Here is a 25,073-nt window from a genome sequence, read left to right as displayed (position 1 = left end):
TACAGTTGTTTGTGTCGGTGTATGTGTATGTGTGTGTGTGTTTGTGTGTGTATATGTGTGTTTGAGTTTGTGTGTGTACGTGTGTATATTTGTGTATTACAGGTGTGTGTGTGTATGTGTGTTAGTGGTTTTTTTTTCGGTATATGTGTATTTGTGTGTGTGTGTGTGTGTGTGTGTGTGTGTGTGTGTGGCTATGGGTGCATGTGTGTGATACAAGAGTTTTCTTTTGGTTGTTTTTTTTTTTACCAGCCACTTTCGAATCAATATTAATTACAAGTATGAAAGATGGGATTTTTAGGTGGGGGAGATGGTGGAGAGGGGTAGAGTGAAGAAATATCGACCTCGTACTTTTTTATAATGGTTCAGTATCGCTAAATAAATTAATATAATGCAAATAGAATACTTCAATATTAGGATTGATAATTCCGTTAGGCAATATTGGACAACATAATATGTTGACATCTGAGCCACTGGGAAAATCGAAATGAAAGCAGAGGTGGAAGAAGCCAGGCCTTTGATATTACCCAGCAATAGCTAACTTAAAAAAAATTAACAACAAAACTACAACGTGGGCCTTTATATAGAGCATTATCCTCTTAACGTGCTCAAAAGGTTTACAAGGGGTCCCTAGCCAGCAGCAACACAATATGTAGGACGAGTCACGACGCCTGTTAGGCGATATTACGTTTTTTTTCTAACAGAAACAACGCTGTTAATGGCCAGGTACTCATTTTACACCTGAGTACGATGAGAAAATGTGAAAAAGTGCCTTTCTCCAATGATTCAACTATGCGCCTCTCAGAGCGGGGCTTGAATTCAGGGCCTTACGACTTGAAGGCGAGTGTTATACCACAAGACCACATAGCTGCACAATAGATAGATGAATATATATATATATATATATATATATATATATATATATATATATATATATATATATATATATATATATATATATATTTGAATATAGGATTTTGACTAGAAAATTCCATTTTTAACAATATCTAGCTTAAAATGACTCACGACTTAAAAGGAAGTTTCACGTGAACATAAATTGACAGTCGAAGAAATTTATTTGATTTCTTCCCGTTCATATTCAACTAAAGAGGGTTATGTTTGGAGCACAATTTTGACAAGCACCGAGTCCTTTTAAAATATCGATATAGGAAAAAAATGTTATGGCCAAAAGGGATTTTAAAAGTGCGTGTTTTATTCTTAAAATGAACTCTATTCTACCTTACTTAATTTTGTCGAATATAATAAGACTGCATTCAATTCGATCACTTACAATAAAACACAGAAACGAGGAATTAGACAAAAAAGTGGAAGACATAGAAAAGTCCAAAAATAACGCATCGTCTATGTTCAAAGCGACGAAATCTCTGAACCGAAAACCATTCGAGAACCCAAAACTACAGGATAAATTTGGCAAACAGACAACAAATCCCAACGATATCCTTGACATTGTAACTGACCACTTCCAGCAGAAATTTCACAAACAAGTCTCACAAATATCGCCCTTCTCAGGAAACCCTAGAGACCTAAACAACCGCATCACAACAACTGAAGTTAGAAATAGCATAAAGTGCCTAAACAATAACAGATCCCCAGGCGAAGATGAAATTCCCGCTGAATTGCTGAAATACGGTACCCTCTCCCTGGATCTGAGCATTGCAAACATAATGAACAAAACATTCTCAACACACAAAGACTGGGACATAAACAGCGGTGTCCTAATTACAATACAAAAACCAGGAAAAACGAAAGGACCCGTAAACAACCTGCGCCCAATAACATTACTGAATACCATAAGAAAAACACTGTCAACTATTGTCCTCAACAGAATTAGACCGAAAATAGAAAAATATCTATCACATAGCCAAAGCGGGTTTCGCCAAGACCGAAGCACATCGGACGTTGTATGGACACATAAATGGTTGGCAGCAAAGGCACTCAAAGAAAACATATCCATAACAATAACCGGAATCGATATGTCCGCAGCCTTTGATACGATCGACAGAGGAAAACTTTTGGAGATATTAACAGAAATAGTAGACGAAGACGAGCTCCGAATAATCCGATTTCTCCTCAGCAACACAAAGATACAACCAAGGATATACGGGGCCACAAAACAGACGCAGTTCGAAAGTAACATCGGGACCCCCCAAGGAGATAGTCTGAGCCCGATTCTGTTCACAATATACTTAGAACACGCTCTGAAAGAAGTTCGAAAAGTCATTCCAAAACCAACGACTCATATTGAGAATGCAATCCCTAGAGAAATCGCCTATGCAGATGATGTCGATTTTATTGGATCAACACCAGCAAATATAGACATCATACAAAATACCCTCATGAAATATAACCTCCAAGTCAATGCCAATAAAACCGAATTTACAACAATATCGAGGAACAAAGAGGAATGGAAAAGAACAAAGAAAGTCGGCTCACTAATTGGAGACACCGAGGATGTACAAAGAAGAAAACAGCTATCAAACGCCGCACTCAGTAAACTCACCAATGTATGGATTAGAGGTGACAAAATAAAGAGAAAAACCAAACTGAAACTGTACCGTGCTCTTGTAAAACCGGTACTTCTGTATAACTGCGGCACTTGGGCGTTGACAAAATCCGAAGAAGAACATCTGGATGCCTTCCACCGCACACAGCTAAGAAGGGTACTGGACATCAAATACCCCAAAAAGATCTCAAATGAATCACTCTATAAGATCACAAAAGAAAGACCAATCTCCCTTGACATTTTACAACAACGATGGCAACTTTTCGGTCACATACTACGCAGGGACAAAAACATACCAGCAAACCAAGCCATGTCGGGATACTTCCAAAAACACGGGAACCTTTTCAGAGGAAGACCGATCACAACACTCCCTGTGATCCTAAACAAAAACCTCACAACACTTGGACAAAGCATTAGTCTCATAACGGCAGGGGACCTTGAAAATCTGAGAACCCTAGCAGAGGACCGGCAATATTGGAGACACCTCACACAGGAAATACTGGAAACAGCCAAGGCGACCCGATCTTTCGGTCGAGACGCGAAAGGCATCTAAGTCAAGTAAGTCAAGTCATAATAAGACTTTCCATTTTTCATACAGATATAGGCCATATATAGGGATCCCCGGTAGCTCAGTTGTTAGAGCACTCGCTTCACATGCATAGGGACCTAGATCGATCCCGGATGAAGTCGAGATTTTTTTTTTCTGACCCTCTTGTCCACCCAGCAGTGATTGGGTAGCTGGGTCTGTTAGATCTGGCGTAAAGTGCTTAGCGATAGACTAGCGTCCTATCCAAAGGGTAGCAAACAATTGCTATTGATCGTTTCACGCTATAGTAGCCGGGATAAACTAAGGGTCCATGCGCGTACTGGCTCTGAAGGACTACTTTATAGGCCACGACTTGCTTATGCTAGTGTCAGAGTCAGAGTGAACTGTCATAAGATTATATTTTATGTCCCCTTTAACGATCTTGCTGACTATACACGATTTGATATCGAATATCGTGTGATAAGAAACGTGCCCGTCAGGAATAGTCGTGATTTATATCAGGATTGTCAACATTACTCGGTGTCGATGTAATGAGTGATCATATTTTTAACCCTCTCGAAGCGTTCTTAGTCGATATTTTTTTTTAATTATTATTTTTATTTAAACATGGCTGCTGGCGATATTTTTGTATAGTCAATTGAATTCAATGTTAGGAATAATAATACTGTATGGTCTGTATGATATTGAGTTCTTTATTTTACACTTAAACATTCAGGGTGATTCAACAGAATCTGATTCATTTATTTGAGCAGTTATATAGAGCAATATCCACCAAACGTGATGCGCAGTAAATGGGGTTGCAAACCGATAGATAGCAACACATGACATTTCTGTCGTACTCTGGAAAAGACCCATATTTAAAAATTTGGCCAGAAAACTCGTCCTCCAAATTCGATCGATTTAAATGACCCTCATCTTGGCAAAAACTTTCAAACCTGGGACTTCAGGACTAGTTTTCTGGCCAATTTTTTTAAATATGGGTTTTTCCAGAGTGCGCTAGACTTGCAAGTAAGTCAAGACGGTAAAGTGAGCTTGGACAAGGTGATCTGATCAAGGCCACATGGGATGGCTGGTTGTAGCAATTTTAGTACCATCTGGGGTTCAAGCAAAGACCATATCCCCCCCCCCCCCCCCTTTCACACACACACACACACACACACACAAACACAAACACACACACATCCGAGGTAAAATACAGTTGTCACTATAATATATTATAACTGTCTTGTTTTATATCTTGCCAATTCATCCCCAATCCCCATGAGGAGTCAATGAGGCTAGAAATTTCCTATTATGGCGTCAGCACCATCTCTCTTCCCCCCCCCCCCCCCTTTTTTTTTTTTTTAAATATTTTTTATTCAGGTCTAATTGAATAAAAGATGCTTATGCGGCCTAACAGCTGGTGCTCGTATTTCTACGAATTTGTCGGTACTATTCAGTATAGTATCCTCATTTACAACATAATTTATGTAAATATCGCAATATATTATGTAACACCAGCCATGGCCTTTTCATTCTTAATTTGAATAACCCGTATAAGGCTCGGGTCCGAGACAGTCTTTGAGGGGAACTTCTCAAGTAGGCTTCTTAACGTATTTGGTAATATATTTACCCGAGCAAGACCTAAGGTCCCAAAATTGTATTAGTACCAAGTGTACACATAATAATAAGGCGTAAAAATAATGATCTCCTCGCTAATAATAATATTATGCAAGAAGGGAAATAGACGTCTAGTTCAGAATTTATAAACCTCTAAATTATCTGATCCATCGCCTCAATTCACTATTACGTCGGATTTGACTACATTCCAAACTTTATCTAGAATAGAGCGTATATTATTATATAGAGCAATATTCACTAAACTTGGTCAAATCGCTCTACAAAGGAACCCAAACTAAGAGCAACGCTCAACATGTAGAACGGGACACGACGCCTGTTAGACGATATTATAATTGTATTTTTGTTCCTAAGGAGACAAAGTTGTTAATGGCCAGGTACTCCTTTTACACCTGAATACGATGAGAGAATTTGGGTAAAGAACCTTTTCCAAAGAACATCTATGCGCCGGTCAGAACGAAACTCGAACCCTGGACCTTCCGATCCGACGGCAAATGTCATACTACAAGAGGAGCAGATAGCCACACATCTTTTTTTTCATCAATGCCTGAAAATTCGAATATCGATGGTCGGCGGATCAAACATCTCAAGTTCTGATTTTCACGAGAAAAAAAAATATTGTTATATGGCAGGCGTCATGTCTCGTCCTACCTACATGTTAAGTGTTGCTGTTGTCTAGGGACCCCTTGTAAAGCATTTTGAGCGCTATAAGTGGATATTGCTCTATATAAATGCTCAAGTTATTTTATAAGTCATTTAACCAACATCATTTCTGAGTCTTTCGGGTTTCGGTTAAATCGGCATTGACTGTATTCGATCACAAATATACCACCTCGTTTTGACTGTTTGTGACTGCCTGTTATATCTTGTACAAATAGAGAAAATCGGAGGATGGAAACTAGGCCTTTGTTCTGACTTGTTTTTCTCCGATATTTTCTGTTTTGATCCTAGTGGTTCAATTACGGAGAGGGTTTAAGAGTGCACGATCCGTTTAAATCTATATTGTTTATAGCCGTGATGGTTGTACTGATGGTGTTGTTGTTGTTGTTGTTGTTGTTGTTGTTGTTGATGATGATGATGATGATGATGATGATGATGATGATGATGATGATGATGATGATGAAGTTCGTGACTATGGTGGTGGCGGTCGTGCTCGTGGCGTTGTTATTACTATTGCTGCTGGTTGTGGAAGCGGAGATAGTGGATCATACGCTTTGGCGACTTGAAGCATGCTCAAGGATTACCTTTCTGTGTATGGGTGTTTGTGTGTATGTGTGTGTTTGTGTGTGTGTGTGTGTGTGTGTGTATGTGTGAAATAACAACTATGTTTCATCTCCCGATAGAGATTATTGTTATCCGGCAAGCAGTTCATTTACATAATTAAAATTGCCCCGTGGGACAAACGGTCTTTTAGATTAATGCCATTTCATTCCGTTAAAACGCATTGAATTTGAAATGAATCAGGTGCATTGCATTCAATCTGATAAAGCTCTTCAGCCCACCTCCTCCCCTCCAATCCACTTTATTGTCGTAGTTTTGAACAAAACACTTTTTTAAAAAAAATTTGGAAGGGCTCTTAAAAAATTACAATAACACAGTTTTGAAATTTTGGCCAGAAAAGTCGTCCTTCTAATATAAATCGATTAAAATGACTCACATCTTGTTCAAAACTCTCAATCCTGGGACTTCGAAGTCAAGTCCTGGGTTTAAGAGTTTTTTTGACAAGATGCGGGTCATGTCAATCCATCGATTTTTGAAGGACGACTTTTCTGGCCAAAATTTCAAACTGTATTGTTGTGGGGTTTTTTTTTCAGAGCCATTCCAAAGTAATCGAATTAAAACAATAATTGTAAATATAATATTGCCTAACACTGAGGAAACATTTTTCTCTCTAGATAATTTTGACTAGAAAACTCTTAACTCATAAACAGACCCACTCATACAACGGGACAAGTTTCAGTCCCTCATTAGGTCAAGATATTCTTTATAACCCTATTCGATCTGGTGGTGGTTGGGTTGCTAGGCCTGTTAGCTCTGACAAGAAATTAAATACTTTACGTGAAACTGGTGTCTTAAGGGTAGCAACCAAATGTCCGATTTGGCGACAAAGAAAAGGTGAATAATATCTTGCTCTCTGTGCCTTATGACTTTGAAAGTAAGAATGTGTTTGAAACATTGATTTCATCCAATTTGTGTTCCCATTTAAGGCATTACGACACGCTTGTATCACTCGACCCAGGTCACCAGACTATGATAATATGATGTCGTATATTGTGAATGCTCCAATAAAAAAAGAAAAGGCTAATCGTATTAGAAAATTGAAAATTAAAGTAAATTTGTTCGTAAGGGCCCAATGCTTTTTAATTGTGTCGTTTCAGAAGTCATACCTTTTAGATTCAAAGTTGTAAGCCAGAATAGAACATTAATGATAATAAATAATAATAATAACAATTCTACAGCGCTTTAAGATAAGATAAGATTAGATAAGGTGGATACGTTTTATTAATCCATTTCTGTAAATGTACATTGTCTACAGACATAGACAAATAAATTTCTGAAAATAGTAAGGCAAATAAATGATAAAAGGTCCTTTGTGTAGAGGGTATAGACGGTTGTGTAGCGGGTATAGAGGGTTGGTGACTAAACACAACCTTGAGGGGCTCCCATGTGTAATGCTTTTGGGCTAGAAAAAGTGTCATCCAGTTTTACATATTTAGTTTTACATTCTGAACTCTATTTGTTAAAAATTACAAAATCCAAGCTATGATGCTATTGCTCACATTTAAATCTAAAAGCGTTTTTATCATAATATGTGGTTGAATTGTATTGAAGGCAGAAGAGAAGTCATTAAAAAGCAGCCGTGCTTATGATCTTTTTTCTTCAAGGTGTTTTAGGATGTTATTTACAAATACAATACATGCGTCCTCTACACTAACTAGCTTATCCATTACTTCATTTAAAAGAAACAATACAACAAACCTCACTTTATGCCAAGGAAGGTCTCAAAGCGTTTGACATCAATTGCATAAGTCTTACACAATGTAAGTAAAATTCCTCACACACATACATACACACATCAGCTCATGGTACATTGCTTACACACACACACATACAATATATATATATATATACACACACACACACACATACACATACACATATACACACACACGTGCACAAATAAATGGCAGTTTAAAATGAAACAGAGATAATTAGATCAAATTATATTTATTCACAAACGGTATTTCTGGAAAAGGAAAGTTTAGAATGAAGATGACACCACTCAGATCTTTGCTATACATTTAATATTGACAGAGAGGCATTAAAATCTCACAAATTGGATTCAATAGTCTGAATCACGTCCGCCCAGCAACGAGCAGATTGCTTTTTATTCTTCATGCTGGCTAGAACTTGTTCAATGTCATGTGATCAAAATGTATAAAAGTCAAAACATGATCAGGATTATGTTTTTCTCCTCTGGATACACTTTTATGCTCGTCGGAGAAGTACTTCATAAAGGCGTCCGCCATTGTTCCGATAGTTTAGAACCAGTTACTGAGTTACTATGCGTCATTACGAGGAAAGTGACGTCACGACTGTTGAAGCCTATTCTCGTCAACAAACTAGATAAAAATTAAGTCAGGTTGGTAACGATTCTCTAGTCGGTTAGAACTGAAGAACATCAATACTTTGTATTAGCCTAAATCTATTTTTATAGCTTCGTTAGTATTATTATGTTCCAGGCGAACACCCCACCACTCTCTATCAACCGCCAATACTTGGCATTTATCAGTTAATAAATTCTTCGATTTAGGTCAAGGTGACCCCGTTCAAGGCCCTCAGTACGAGTTGATGAAAGTTCAGCCACGAATCATCATGACTGACAATGGCATGGCTGCTTCTGCCTAGCTGTGGCGCTTAGCGCACCGATTTGACAAAGAAAACACCGCCAGTAACACACACACACACACATCATTAGTACCGTTGAGTTTCATGGTTTCCCTTCATATCGCTATCAGCAAGATATGAAGTGAGTAGAAAAGTGCCAGAAGACAATAGAGAATAAAAAAATTTTTCGCGGCGGTGGTGGGGTTTGAACCTGCGACCTTATTGGTACGACAACTCCGCCTGGCAGGTGAGAGCGTGGCTCTACCGTGTGAGCTATCCACGAACACAAAAATATTCGTTTCAAACCCAAAGTCAATTCTAGATCCCTCTCTCACCCACTTCTTGAGATCGCCGATTCGTTCGCCACCATCGCGAAGTAATTTTGACCAGCAGTTAAGCTTAATAGCCAATATTCTCATCACAAACAAATAACATAGAAACGATTGAGACATTGAGTATGCTCCGGTGTATGGGGTGAATTTTTAATTCAGAAAAGTGAGTGGAGCAGGCACTTATGTTGGTAACAACAAGATATGAAGTGAGTAGAAAAGTGCCAGAAGACAATAGAGAATAAAAAAATTTTTCGCGGCGGTGGTGGGGTTTGAACCTGCGACCTTATTGGTACGACAACTCCGCCTGGCAGGTGAGAGCGTGGCTCTACCGTGTGAGCTATCCACGAACACAAAAATATTCGTTTCAAACCCAAAGTCATTTCTAGATCCCTCTCTCACCCACTTCTTGAGATCGCCGAATTTTTTATTCTCTATTGTCTTCTGGCACTTTTCTACTCAATTCATATCTTGTTGTTACCAACATAAGTGCCTGCTCCACTCACTTTTCTGAATTAAAAATTCACCCCATACACCGGAGCATACTCAATGTCTCAATCGTTTCTATGTTATATGTTTGTGATGAGAATATTGGCTATTAAGCTTAACTGCTGGTCAAAATTACTTCGCGATGGTGGCGAACGAATCGGCGATCTCAAGAAGTGGGTGAGAGAGGGATCTAGAAATGACTTTGGGTTTGAAACGAATATTTTTGTGTTCGTGGATAGCTCACACGGTAGAGCCACGCTCTCACCTGCCAGGCGGAGTTGTCGTACCAATAAGGTCGCAGGTTCAAACCCCACCACCGCCGCGAAAAATTTTTTTATTCTCTATTGTCTTCTGGCACTTTTCTACTCACTTCATATCTTGTTGTTACCAACATAAGTGCCTGCTCCACTCACTTTTCTGAATTAAAAATTCACCCCATACACCGGAGCATACTCAATGTCTCAATCGTTTCTATGTTATATGTTTGTGATGAGAATATTGGCTATTAAGCTTAACTGCTGGTCAAAATTACTTAGCGATGGTGGGGAACGAATCGGCGATCTCAAGAAGTGGGTGAGAGAGGGATCTAGAAATGACTTTGGGTTTGAAACGAATATTTTTGTGTTCGTGGATAGCTCACACGGTAGAGCCACGCTCTCACCTGCCAGGCGGAGTTGTCGTACCAATAAGGTCGCAGGTTCAAACCCACCACCGCCGCGAAAAATTTTTTTATTCTCTATTGTCTTCTGGCACTTTTCTACTCACTTCATATCTTGTTGTTACCAACATAAGTGCCTGCTCCACTCACTTTTCTGAATTAAAAATTCACCCCATACACCGGAGCATACTCAATGTCTCAATCGTTTCTATGTTATATGTTTGTGATGAGAATATTGGCTATTAAGCTTAACTGCTGGTCAAAATTACTTCGCGATGGTGGCGAACGAATCGGCGATCTCAAGAAGTGGGTGAGAGAAATGACTTTGGGTTTGAAACGAATATTTTTGTGTTCGTGGATAGCTCACACGGTAGAGCCACGCTCTCACCTGCCAGGCGGAGTTGTCGTACCAATAAGGTCGCAGGTTCAAACCCCACCACCGCCGCGAAAAAATTTTTTATTCTCTATTGTCTTCTGGCACTTTTCTACTCACTTCATATCTTGTTGTTACCAACATAAGTGCCTGCTCCACTCACTTTTCTGATATCGCTATCAGATAACAAATCTACACGTGCGTGGTGTGAGTTCAAAGCGCGTGTGACGGGTCAGTGGAACTGACTGTGAACCGCAGTAACTTGAATGGTAGAATGACACAGTGGCCACACCACACCGTGGTAGAGATCAGGCAGTGAGTTTATCTGTGTCTTCACTGTCTCGCTGAGTCTTATTATCCTCATCTGGGGGTAGGGACAGTAATTAATTAAAATATTAATAATAATATTTTCTATAGTTACCTGTCTAAATGAGTGCTATTACTTTACTACCTTAACGTGATGTTATAACTTATGTGGGATAAATTGTGTAAGCTCGCAAGGTTTGTTATTGTTGTTATAATTACAATCTAGTTATAATAATTATATCACCTACCCAGAGTTTAAGAAGCCGAGGTTATCTATAATGTTATTTAGATTGGCTTTGATTAAAACGCAAATGAGTTGATTCAAAAAGCTGATGGCATATTATTTTAGGCTATGCACAGCCGATATTGCATTGTATTATTTCAGTTATTTGTTTTACTTCTATTGAAATCAGTCTGTAGGACTATATTATTCATTATTCATTGAATTTGAAAGAGGACTTTATTTTTTATTTTTAATTATTAGATAAAATCAATATTTTAAGATTAATATTAGGCTTGTCAGGTTGTTATCTTGTTGTTGGTAATTGTGAATATTGTTTCATTTTAAAACGAAGTGTTTGAAAGTATTACGAGTGAGTTTTTTATATTTAAAAATAAGCAACAACAAAATATAATTAAGTATGTAAATAAACAATTCACGTGATGTTCATTGAGTAGGCATTTATATTTTTTTCACATAAACATATTGAAATCATGTAACCTATAATATCACAATTTAACATTAATTGATATAATTAATGACAATCATTATTCCATGATTTACCTAATTTGAATAAATTGCCATTTGATAGTTCATCAGTAAAAGTGTTCCATCCAGCCTTGAACGAAACAAGGAAATATTCAATAAAATTCAAGCTCAAGTCAATCTGTTCATAACTTTTGTTTTAGAAAATAAAATGTATAGTACTAGATAAAAGCTGTTATTACTAGAGACCCGGAGTGAAAATGACATCCCATAAATAATATAGCTTTATTTTCAAGAGAAAACTCTCCAAATTAACATAAGATTAAGATTTCCTACGAAAACGTTCGTACTTAAATATTTTTACACATTTTAGTTCAACTTAATTAATCTCACCTTAGTGCCATTTTTAGTACTTTTTCCAAAATGTCATGCCTACCCGACACAAAAATTGATTTTTTCCCCCCTCAAACCTCAAAACATGCTAGACATCATGTAGTTTGCAAAACAAGCTCTACAAAACAACATTAAGTTCTCTATAAAGTGAACAAAGATTTTTCTTTCTTCAAAATTTGGAATGTACCTACAGTACAAATTTGAATAAGAAATATGTTTATAGCATCGTTGCCAAATTGTGAAGATTTCGATTGTAAGGGAGGGTTAAGTACTATCATTAAGGAGTCGTTTAAATTGCAGGTGATGGTCAAGTTTACCTTGTAGGAGTGTGTTCGTACGATCATGATAATATGAATACTAAAACGCGGTAGATACGATCAGTGGAACTCTTTAATATAAATTAAATAAATAACAATGTGAAATTGAATGTAAGCTTTAATTTAATTACAAATGTTTTGTTTATCCATCTTAACAACGCCACTACCACATCGTCTCATTCATCTGTAGTGTTTCATTCATCCTGTTTGTAGATAAAGGGTAAACTCGAAACGTCCATTCTATCTGTTTTCGTAATTAACTTGGAGCTTACATTCAATTTCACATTGTTATTTATTTCTTCGAGCTTCGAGCAGCACCATTTACATTAATATAAGTTAATGTCGTTAAATCGGTGCCATTCAATGGTGGACAATTATTATTAACCAGTTAACCGCAGTCAGTATACTTACTCTGGAAAGACGCGTATTTCAAACTTTGACCATGCAGAAAACTCGTCCCTCAAATATCGATATATTTGAATGGCCCTCGTCTTGTCAAAAAATACCAAACCTGAGACTTCGCGAAGTCCCAAGTTTGAGAGTTATTGCCAAGATGAGAGTCATGTAAATCGATCGATATTTGAAGGACGAGTTTTCTGGTCAAATTATTCAATGCTATTTTTTCTAGAGTACGGCAGTTAACTAGTTAATCAAATGAGAGATCACGTGGTTTATGACAATGGATACTTAATCCACCATAATCGTAGACATTTTGTTAGAATAATAGGCTACATCGTTTGGTTTTACTTCCCATTGAGTCCCGCCACGTTAATGTCCGTGTTGTGTTTTTCTTGTATATTTTACTGGGAGATACTATCAGATCCTGATGGAAAGTCGAGTTTTCATCATTCAGATAACGGTAAATATTTTGTCATTTATTTAGTGACTTTCAGAGGAAAATACATGTCTTGATTTCCTTATAGAACAATACCCTAAGTGTTTTGAAACTTCAAATTATATATGGTGATTTTAAGGTTTCTAATAATGCCTTGTGAGTGATAACTCATTTTCTATCTGGACGTGACTAAGAGGGTTTTTAAAGTCAATTCCTCTATTGAAAGCCTTTTTGAGCAATGAGCTCATAATACATTGTTTTGTTTTTTATTTGTTGTTTTTTGATTTGTTTGGGTTTTTTTTTGTTCTGTTTGTGTTGTTGTTTTTTAAGTGTTTTTTTGTCTGGTTTTTTGTTTTTTTGTTTTGTTTTGTTTTTTGTTTTTTGGGGTTTTTTTTTTTTTTTGGGGGGGGGGGGGGGGGGTTTGTTGTTGTTGCATTTGTTATTGTTATTGTTATTCTTTTTTTTTATTATTTTGCTTTGTTTTGATCTGGATTTTGTTGAGGGGGGGGGGGGGGGGGGTATTTTATTATTTTTGGTTGTTCTTTGTTTGTTTGCAGATTTTTATGTATTTTTGTTTGTTTTGTTTTTGTTTTTGTTTGTTGTTTTTTTTTTTTTTACTGTTTTACGCTTCAATTTCTTTGATCAGAAATATAGCCAGAAAGGGTTAAAAATCACCCACATCATTCTCCTTATTTTTATCATTGTCAATCTTGCACGTGTGTCCCTTTACCTATGATACTGCTTCAGGTGGTCAGCCTTTTCTTGATAATATTATAGAAAGTTATACAGTCCAGTTAGCCCATACGACCCGCGTGTTCACTGGACTAGTAGAAAACGGTAGGGGCTGCCTGAAGCTGTTCACTGGACTATCACGATGTAGCTACTAGCCGGTTTATAACGATTTCTATAATGCAATATCATTGCCAAAAGGCAGCATGTTTATTCTCTATTGTCTTCTGGCACTTTTCTATTCACTTCATATCTTGTTGTTACCAACATAAGTGCCTGCTCCACTCACTTTTCTGAATTAAAAATTCACCCCATACACCGGAGCATACTCAATGTCTCAATCGTTTCTATGTTATATGTTTGTGTTGAGAATATTGGCTATTAAGCTTAACTGCTGGTCAAAATTATTCGCGATGGTGGTGTACGAACGAATCGGCGGTCTCAAGAAGTGGGTGAGAGAGGGATCTAGTAATGACTTTGAGTTTGAAACGAATATTTTTGTGTTCGTTGATAGCTCACACGGTAGAGCCACGCTCTCACCTGCCAGGCGGAGTTGTCGTACCAATAAGGTCGCAGGTTCGAACCCCACCACCGCCGCGAAAAATTTTTATTCTCTATTGTCTTCTGGCACTTTTCTATTCACTTCATATCTTGTTGTTACCAACATAAGTGCCTGCTCCACTCACTTTTCTGAATTAAAAATTCACCCCATACACCGGAGCATACTCAATGTCTCAATCGTTTCTATGTTATATGTTTGTGTTGAGAATATTGGCTATTAAGCTTAACTGCTGGTCAAAATTATTCGCGATGGTGGTGTACGAACGAATCGGCGGTCTCAAGAAGTGGGTGAGAGAGGGATCTAGTAATGACTTTGAGTTTGAAACGAATATTTTTGTGTTCGTTGATAGCTCACACGGTAGAGCCACGCTCTCACCTGCCAGGCGGAGTTGTCGTACCAATAAGGTCGCAGGTTCGAACCCCACCACCGCCGCGAAAAATTTTTATTCTCTATTGTCTTCTGGCACTTTTCTATTCACTTCATATCTTGTTGTTACCAACATAAGTGCCTGCTCCACTCACTTTTCTGAATTAAAAATTCACCCCATACACCGGAGCATACTCAATGTCTCAATCGTTTCTATGTTATATGTTTGTGTTGAGAATATTGGCTATTAAGCTTAACTGCTGGTCAAAATTATTCGCGATGGTGGTGTACGAACGAATCGGCGGTCTCAAGAAGTGGGTGAGAGAGGGATCTAGTAATGACTTTGAGTTTGAAACGAATATTTTTGTGTTCGTTGATAGCTCACACGGTAGAGCCACGCTCTCACCTGCCAGGCGGAGTTGTCGTACCAATAAGGTCGCAGGTTCGAACCCCACCACCGCCGCGAAAAATTTTTATTCTCTATTGTCTTCTGGCACTTTTCTATTCACTTCATATCATGTTTACATTGTATTATTAAAGAAAAGCTGCAAACATTAAGGTTCTTCGAAAGGGGACATCGTGTAAGATTGCATAGCATCTAGAACATTAACCTGTATAATGTTTTTTGCGTCACACACATAATGTCTATTATTTCGGGGCAGCGTGGCTGAGCGGTTCACTCTCTGCTTCCTACCCGAAAGGTATCGAGTTCGAATACCAGCTGCGCTGTGTGGCGCCTCGCCCTAGCTCAGTTTGCGGCGCTGCACTGCGGCTGACGCCTGAGCTATTCTAGTCTTCTCTGATAGTACATTATAATATGTCATAAAATGGTATTATGTGGGGATTGATCATATTATATCGTATAGTGAGTTTACCACTAAAATGATAAGAAATACTATTTTTTTAGTTTTTGCAATGAAAGAAATTATATTTATACTGCACCATGATGTATAAAATATAAATCCATGCTTCATGTTTGTGTCAATACATTAGACATAATTAATAGCCTTTTGTGACGATAGGTTTCATATTAAAAATCTGTCTACTGTGTTTTCTAACGTTAACAGATGAGACTTTCTGTAAGGGAAAAACGGGGTCGAAAACGTGGGGCCGGCCGGCCGGTCAGTGGCAACGGGCTGACCCAAGGCCCTCTATATAACACTATATAGAGGGCCTTGGCTGACCTCACTGGCCGTCCGTGTACTTATTGCTGGTCACTCGGGTTGGCACAGTGAAAATTATAGACCTTTTATGTGAGTTTATTCTTAGTTCATGATTCGGTCTTCGGAGACCGGTACATACACCGCATAAAGAAACATACATGAAGTACAGAGACTATCTGTGTTGTAATATTGGTGTATCTCTATTATAGATTCTTATTTGAGACTTCATCATTGTGAGGAATTCTTAGTAATCGTGTGTTTCTATTCTGTTGTATGATTATTTTATTTTGCTTTTCTGTAAACAGGTCAGTAGAAGTTATATTATCTATGGCTTATATTATTTTGACTTCCAAAGTCATGTATCAACATATTATAACTCCACATTTTACCACGTTATACCCTAGGCACATTCAAAGAGATATAGGATGTAAGTCAAATACCATAACATTATCATTCTTTTTTAATTCTTTTATTATAATATTATGGGCAAGAATCACTTTCCCGCAAAATGTCAAGGTTCATCATTTTTTCTATTCATGGTATGGGTTTATAATATTATATATAACAGAATTTCATCTTGAAATGCGGATTTCAAGGTTAGCAATAATCCTTTGTGGCTGCCATACAAAAGTAGGCTGCTTATTACTAAATTTGATTTTAGGAACATCCCTCAGTTTGCTTTTGTTTTTATGGGATTTTTTATGTCTTGTTCTGATTTTTATTTTTTATTTTGTTTTGCTTCAGGGGAAAAATACTTGTAGTCTTATTTTTTTTAAAGTTTGCGACAGATTAAAATTACATGTAATGATTTATACAGTAAAAAACATTTAAGCTGTATTGTAAATGTCAAAACGTAAAATGTACTCTCATATATATACACGACAGCACTATTTCTACCATACAATGACAAACCCCTTTTGTTGCAAGAAATACTATATCAAATAGTATATTCTTAATAGTAAGACTTCCTTGAAAGGTTGTTTTTCTTTCTGGTCAGAATGAAAGTAGATATATTTTTGTATTGCAATGCAGAGGTTTATTGGTAACTCTCATGACAGGAAAATGGAACTGGCCGTCAAACACCACACTATGTTGTAAGAGATAGAATAAAATAGTTGAACAATTGTAAATTCACGTTTCAAAAGCAGTCATATCGCACTCAAACTTTCCCTCTTTAACTTTGGGCATACGAATCAGCACATTATAGAGTTGTATACATGTATAGAAGCGAATAATGGACTTATTTTCTTTCTATTAATTCCACTAATGCCTTTGAATGAAACAGAAGAGCATTGATTTGTTGTTGCCGATAGTGCCGTCACGCTCGGGTGACTTAAGTGATCATGTCAATATTATCTAAATGTTATATAAAGCATGAAGAGAATTGCGTTTTTACAGAATATGGTCAATGTGATATTATTTTATGTAGCCTACATTTAATAGGTGAATTTCCAGGACTTATATCTTTCAGCCGAATTGACAATCTACCAACATTGAAACCAGCCTTTCAACATCTGTGGCTTGTTACTGCATTGTTTAGATATTTAAATAAAAACCTGATTACAAAATGTTGACACGACTTAAATTCAATTTCGAGTTTTGTGATATTCTGTATTCGTGTGCTGATTGCTAATTCGAATAATTAATATATAACGTACTTGTTTCTATAGTTAGTTAAAGGAACATTACTGTATTTATTAAGAACTATTGTTGACACTTTAGATTTGTACTGTATTTAAGGAAGGAATATAAAATTAAACATTATAATCCTGACCTTTAAAATTTCATTGAAGAAACAGCCGTAAGCGACCATGATTCACAGGTGAGTAAAATTAATACTACTCATGACGCATTTCTATTTCTTTGACAGTTATTGCAGACATGTAAAATGTCCGACAATTGTCTGATTTCCGACAATATACAAATATATTTTTCCGTGAAAAGATTTCAGACAATATTATCGACGGCCTCGTACAGGTCTGCAGTTGATGTGTATTCTATTACATAATAAGTCCTTAATACAACGCAGTTTGGTTAATGCTTTCGTATGTTTTCGTCGTTTTAATTGTTGTTTTCTTTTGATTTTGTTTGTTTTATTTTTGAGAGCCGGGTAGGGGAGGGGTATGTTGCCCTTACTTGTTTTATTTACAAATAATAAATAATGAGGGGGGGGGGGGGGGGGGTCAGCGATGCAATAGGCGTACGTATAACACTATCTGAATGATGGGCGTTGTGTTATATTCAAATTGGATCTTGTGTCAATAATAAACACTCACACACACACACACACACACACACACACACTCACACACAGAGAGAGTGTGTATGTGTTTGTGTGAGAGAGATAGATAGATAGATAGAGACACAGAGAGAGAGAGAAAGAGAGAGAGAGAGAGAGAGAGAGAGAGAGAGAGAGAGAGAGAGGGGGGGGGGGGCATTACTGTCTTACTCTGAAAAAAAAAATCACGTATTAAACATATTTCACTGAAGTCCCATGTTTGTGAATATTGACTAAACGCGGGTCATTTTAGTCAATAAAATTATCTGGCTTTAAATACCTGCATTTATTTTCAAGGTATGGCAGAATACTTGTAGTAGAATACTCTCCATAGAAGTTGACTCCACAGTTAACCTTCAATGGGGAGCACACTATCATTATCTTTCAAGGTACTGAGTGTTTTAAGTGTTGGTCTCTATAATCCATTGCCATTTTATGTTGTCACCAGAACAGCTTCAACAAACAAGATACAAATCCCCAACAATATCAAAATCTATCCAATCTTACGGTGTTAAGGGGTTCCAATCACACTTAACACCAGACAAGGGGACTGGTTCCCATCTCGGGTTAGGTCAGAATTTGTTTGTTTTGTTTTTGTCCTTTTTTTTTAATTTTATTTTAGTGTACCCCTTTGCCCACACAATAATAATTTGGAGCTGATGCGTCTGCTAGAATTAAATTTGCAGATAGAGAGAACTTTGACGTTAACGTCCTCTCTAGTGGAGAACGATTAATTGTTACTGTCTATTTCACGCTACAGAAAAAAAAACCCCGAAAAAAAAGACAACTTTGGCACAAGCGCCTAATGCTCTGAAGGAGTTATATTTTTGGTGTCTGAATTGGGCCCAAGGTTTCAGTTAAAGTCGCTTGTAATCAAAGACTTCGATACCTCGATATTTGTTTTTTCAGACTTATGACTTGCAGCACCCACTATAGATCCGATAGATACGAGGTTGATGGGATATTTTGAAGATGCAGAAGGGGGGGGGGGGACGTATAACGTATACGCTACAATGACACCCCCTCTTCCCCCCCCCCCCCCCCCCCCCCACATCGGCAAAAAAAAATCAGAATACCTCAAAAAGTAATCAGAAAAGTTGATTTTCAGGAAGGTGGGAGGGGGGGGGGGGTGTCCTTCTTGTATCTTTTAGTTCTTATTCATAGACAACTTTCCACGGACCCAGGAGCTTCCAATCCGAAAGCGAGTGTCATACCACACGACCACATAATAGCCGCGCTATCTAGAGGACTACCACACGGGACCACGGAACTAAATATAAAATCTCGTCTCAGAAAATAAGATCACCTGATCGTATGTAAAGATTCAGCCTTACCTATCATGCGTGATAATAATGTAGGTGTGGGCCTTGGGTCAGTTTGAATTGTTTGCTTGGTCATTGAGTGTTACATAATGCTGTTGTCCCTGCAAGGAAGACTGCACAGTGTATATCAGAATACGTAAGTATAAGTATAAGTAGTTTATATTTAGGTCATAAACAACCAGTTGTTTTCCTGGTTCTGGTTGATAAACAGGCTGACATGTCCGGTATATTAACCCTTTAACAGTTATACTTTCTTACTTACTTACTTACTCAGGCCCTTCACTCCAGCTGGACCATAGAAGCCATCTTGACCGGCTTTGTGCCAACTGCTGAGCTTCCCCCCGTGATAAGCCTTCTTACATGGAAGCCGCAAAAGCTAAGAAGAGAGGTCGGTTTTGGAACAGCTAGAAGGGGACATTGATGAAAAATCTAAAAATAATCTGAAGGCTTAACAGCTATACTCAAACATTTATTCAAAGATTATCACATTATTATAACCGATTTTAAACGCAATCTGAACCGTTTTCTCTTATTGAGCAATAACAGCTTTAGTGAAGCCAGAACGGCATGACTGACAATGCTGTCTCGACCAAAGTGTCGGATTGGCGTATCCCGTAACCCCGCCTATAAAGGGTTAATATACAGGCTGACCGGTCCGATCCAGGGAATTAATCTTATCCCGACCTAAGAATTCCCGTCATGAAATATGGCACAAAATTGGATTCAGTCAGCCGGCCGATGCAAAAACACTGACTTCGTAACGATTTAATGAAGTGAAAGTGACGCGTCCCTAGTGTGATAAAAAAAAAAAATTAACATTCGTCTCTCTGTCATGCTGTCAATTTACTTATAGATGTTTTTTTTTTTCTTATTGTTTTGTCTGACTTTTCCTGTCTATGTGGTATTGTTATTGTCGACGTCAAATTCAGGATTGTGACTATATGGTTTTGTGGTATGACACTCACCCTTGGACTGGATGGTCCAGGGTTCGAGTCCCGCTCTGAGCGCCGCATAGTAGAGTCCTTGGAAAAGACTCTTTACTCACATTTTCTCACCGTACTCATTTGTAAAATAAGTACCTGACCGTTAACAGCGTTTTCTCTATATCGCTTAATCAGCGTCGTGTCTCGTCCTACATGTTGTTGCTATTGGTTGGGCGTTTTGAGCACGTTTATAAATGCTCAAATTATTATGCTCAAGAATGTGTCAAGCTTATGAGTGAATTCCCTCAGAGAGAGAGAGAGAGAGAGAGAGAGAGAGAGAGAGAGAGAGAGAGAGAGAGAGAGAGAGAGAGAGACTCAAAATCCTTACAATCAATTCTGTTCGGTTTCTGGTTGAACTATTCCTTTCTAACCCTTAAAGGCTTCTGTTTTTCATGTAATAATAAAGAATATTCCGTTACTGTTTTACCCAAGCATTATTTGCTTTGAGTATTTATATAGTGCGGTATATACTAAACATGCTCAAAGCGCTTTTCAGGGTAAAACTTACAATAATATAGATCGATGGATGTTGGTCACCTGTCAGGCGATATTACTATTTTTATTTTCGACAGAGACAATGCTGCCAACGATCAGGTACACATTTTACACATGAGTATGTTGAGAGAATGTGAGTAAAGAGACATTTCATTGACTCAACCTCCTGCCGATCAGGTCAGGACTCGAACCCTGGACCTGCCGGCCAAAATGCGTGTGTCATACCACAAGACCACAGAGCTGCACAAGAGGTACATTTTTAAAATTTCCTCTCTTGTAGTTTTTGATTTTCCGCACTTACTAATAAACACTTCATTAACGTAACAGCTATTATGCAATCTTCATTGCATTATTATCGTTGTCATTGTCGACGTTACTGTTATGATATTGTTATCAACCATTAATGGTGTTCTGCAAGTCATTCATTATTAAAATGATGGGCAGTGTCTCCGATCAGTCATTATTTAATCCTTATTCCGTGTCCTGCTTCCGTTTGGCGAATATCGATCTGTACTCAATAATTCTCTCTTACCCTCTTTATCCCCTCTTTAGTTCCACTTTATCTCTACTATCCTCCCACACTCTGTCCTGGTTATAGGTGACCATCCATCTCAATGCGGTATTATGTGGGGATGAACTAAAATAAAAAAAAAAACAATCCTAAAAACTTGAGCTTTTATGTAACGCAATATCCACTAAACGTGCTCAAAGCGCTTTACAAGGTGTCTCTGGCCAGCAGCAACACTTAACATGTAGGTCGTGACATATGACGCCTGTTAGACGATATTACATGTTTTTTGGACGAAGACGACGCTGTTAACGTCCAAGTATTCATTTTACACCTGAGTACGGTGAGAGACTGTGAGTAAAGAGCATTTTCTAAAGACTCAACTTTGCGCCGAGCGAGGCTCGAACCCAGGACATTCCGTTCTGAAAGCGAGTGTCATACCACAAGACCACATAGCCGCACATATGAACTAGGTGTTGGAAATCTATTTTACAGCCACAAAATATGAAACTAAGTTAATTTCTATTCGGTTTAGTGGAGAATAAATACGATTTTAGAATACATTACCAGCAACTCAAAAGTTCTTATGTCTCATCATTTCAACCCTAAATTCACATATTATAGCGACGTGCACCTTTCTTTTATCGGGTCTAATAAACCAAATTGTTATGATCTCATTGTATAATGGAAATGCTGTCAAACTGACGCAAAATGGGGGTCCCGATAGCTCAGTTGGTAGAGCACTCGCTTCACAAGCAAAGGGATCGAGATCGATCCCGGGTTCAGTCGAGAAATTTTTCTGAGCCCCCCCCCCCCCCTCCCCAACCCTCTGTCCACCCAGCAGGGTAGTTGGATCTGTTAGATCTGGCTGGCGGAAGTACTTTACGATAGACTAGCGTCCTATCCAAAGGATAGCAAGCATTTGCTATTGTGCGTTTCACGCCATAGAAACCGGGATCAACTCCGGCTCCGGCTTATTGCTTGTCCCGCTCCATTCTCCACAGCGGGATTGCTGTAGTTTAACATTGTTTTCTCGTCATTATTGTTTTACTGTTAGTTGCTTCCTTTCATCTTGTCCTCAGTCGGGCCATGAAATGGAATATTTATCACGTGTTAAATATGTGGCAAAAGGCGTAAAAGGAACCTTAACGACAGATACAATCTTTCGGTCCGGAATGCCTGACTGTAGTTGCTAGTTAAAGACTTTATTATATTATTGTAAGTTGGAAGGGGAGGGGGGGGGGGGGGGGGGTTGCATGTGTATAATGTAAGTAAGATTGTATTGACCCAACGGTATGTTCGACAGTATGCCTATTATATTATAATCTATCCATGTAGTATTCTATTCGTCTTTGATATTTTGTTCCTCCTGATAGCTCTTAACAATATAAGTCTGCGCGGCTTACTAATTTATCAGCTCTAACTGGATGTGCTGTCTGCTAATTTAATTATGGCGTCTTTTCCTTTAACCAAGCTCAACCATCATTTATTTTTAGCCTATCGATAATGATAATAGTGAATATCTCACCGCGGATTTTATGTTGAGACGTTTTCATTGTTATATTAGAGAATGCTCGTAACCACCGATTATTTATTATTATTATATTTTTTTTTGGTGAAATCTCTTTACGTACTATAATTATTCATTGCCATTTCTATAATTACTGTTGATACGGGTTTTTCGTTTTATCGCAAACCTTTTAGAATTGTATGTTTCAATTTAAAAGAGGAATGCAGTTTTAATTTATATTTAAAAATAAATTCTGTCTTCTTGGCATTCCACGAAGGACTATAGACAACTCATCAATGAATAAACATCTGTTACTCAACAGGAATTGCCCTTGTTGTATAATATGCTATAGACGGGGGAAAAAAGTAATAAAATCTTTGGAGTAAGTGTCGTGAATAAGCAAAATGTGCGATTATCCAATATGCGATTAAGAGGAGTAAATGTATTACCATTTCATCGTATTTAATTAAGTCACTTGTTTGCTCAAACATCTAGTTCCCTCCTGAGCTCTTTCTTTTAACAAATTGTTTAAACTTGCTCAAAACATCAATAATTCCGATATTTCTTTTAATTTCGAAGTTTAAGATGAAAAGAGATATAAATCGAAATCTTTGAGGTAATCTTTGAGATAGAAAAATTGTAGTTCTTAGCATCCTCTCGTCATAATTATATCAAGTTATTTTTTTAAAATTGCATGTTGCCATTCCTCCAACCCCCATGGGACTGACTACCCGAATGCAATCATTATCTTGGCTTCTGTGATTCCCCAATTTTGAGAAGATTCTTTCTTGGACTGTCCCTGTCTCGTGGGATGAATAATACGGCCTCCGAAATTCTCTTTCGTCACCCTCTCCTCCTCCTCCTCCTCCTCTTTTTCTTGATTTTTATTTTTGTTGTTGATGACGATGGTGAAGTTGGTGGCGTCGTTTCATAATATGAAGGCATTTTTGTTATTTTCTCTTCAAATTTCTTGACGTCCATTGATGGTTGTGTTTTTCGTAATAAGCATCCTTACCGTGAAAGACGTAGGGCAACTCCTGGCTCTTTTAAATGTGAAGTTCTCTCGTTAAGCGTCCTTAGTTTGTAACGTTGAGATTCTACTCAAAGTGAATAAGGGCGCCACTCCACTATCCATTTTCCTGAATTATAAATGAGGTCACAAGAAAATAGTGGACGATTGGAGGAAAAAAGAAGAGAGGAGAAGAAATGATGAGTTAGTTTTTGTGTGATGCGGTTGGCGATGGAAATGATTGGGGTTGAGAATGGTTGTATTGATGCTATGCGTTTAATTAAAATATTCAAAACATTCGCCAGCCAAATTTACCATACCAACACACAAAACTGAGTGTAACCTTTAACGTTTAGAGTCCGATTGATACAATTTGTGTGAGAACTTATCACTTACAGGCTGTCAAAAAATAATATCAAAGAACTGTGTGACGTCGACTTTATTCCGTTTACATGTGATTGACTCGGATGGATGGAAGTAGCAGTTGTTGTTATTGTTTCAGTAGTAGTAGTAGTAGTAGTAGTAGTAGTAGTAGTAGTAGTAGTAGTAGTAGTAGTAGTAGTAGTAGTAGTAGTAGGAGGAGGAGGAGGAGGAGGAGGAGGAGGAGGAGGAATAGCTGTAGGAGGAGGATAAGGATGAGGAGGATGACTAATCAAAGGAATTATTGATTTTCTTTCTTAGAGGGTAATGTGAGAATGAGCGTATTATGATCTATCAACAACATGGCAAAAGGAACATCGTGTGACGCCCTTGGATTACAATTTAGAAAGATTTTATTCGCGTAATAGATGCCCTGGCACGCCAGGAATCCTTTCAAGGTACAGATTGGGATAGCGCTGGTCACTTAATTACATTTGTTTCACCTATCGTGCGGCCTGTAAACGCCTTCATTCAGATCCACGCAATCCCTTTTTCATAACTCATCATTGAGGTTTGCGGTCGCTCCTGGTTGGGTGAGTTATTGAATGTGACTTGAGTATCGTCAGGGAGGTTCTATTGATATTATGCATTTAAATAAATTACTCACCATTTCTGCCAGCCAGAGCAGTCATACCAATAATCCAAACTATGAGTAACCCTATGTTTAGCCAGACAGGTTTGGACTTAGAATATCCGGTCTATTTTTTGAATTATAGAATTTGATTTTCTTGTTGATATTTTCAAAAATA

The 25,073-nt window shown here is 37.8% G+C and overlaps 1 protein-coding gene across 5 annotated transcripts in view; it reads left to right on the top strand.

Moving 5' to 3' along the window:
* The window catches only part of LOC144964838 (5'-AMP-activated protein kinase subunit gamma-1-like), a 378,380-nt gene that overhangs the window by 199,444 nt on the left and 153,863 nt on the right, over window positions 1-25,073 (top strand). The window contains exon 1 of one of the 5 annotated variants that reach the window (XM_078899545.1): window positions 17,229-17,621. The exons of the other annotated variants lie outside the window; for them this stretch is intronic. The gene's annotated coding sequence lies outside the window, so the exon portion shown is untranslated. Of the gene's footprint in view, window positions 1-17,228; window positions 17,622-25,073 lie in introns of those variants that run through there. 5 annotated transcript variants of the gene reach the window in all.

This window comes from Berghia stephanieae, chromosome 2 (assembly GCF_034508935.2).
Source record: "Berghia stephanieae isolate SIO BIC M18660-M18661 chromosome 2, UCSD_Bste_1.3, whole genome shotgun sequence".
NCBI lineage: Eukaryota > Metazoa > Mollusca > Gastropoda > Nudibranchia > Aeolidiidae > Berghia > Berghia stephanieae.
The sequence above is the reverse complement of the archived record's forward strand: the minus strand, read 5'-3'. Positions and strand labels throughout refer to the sequence as shown.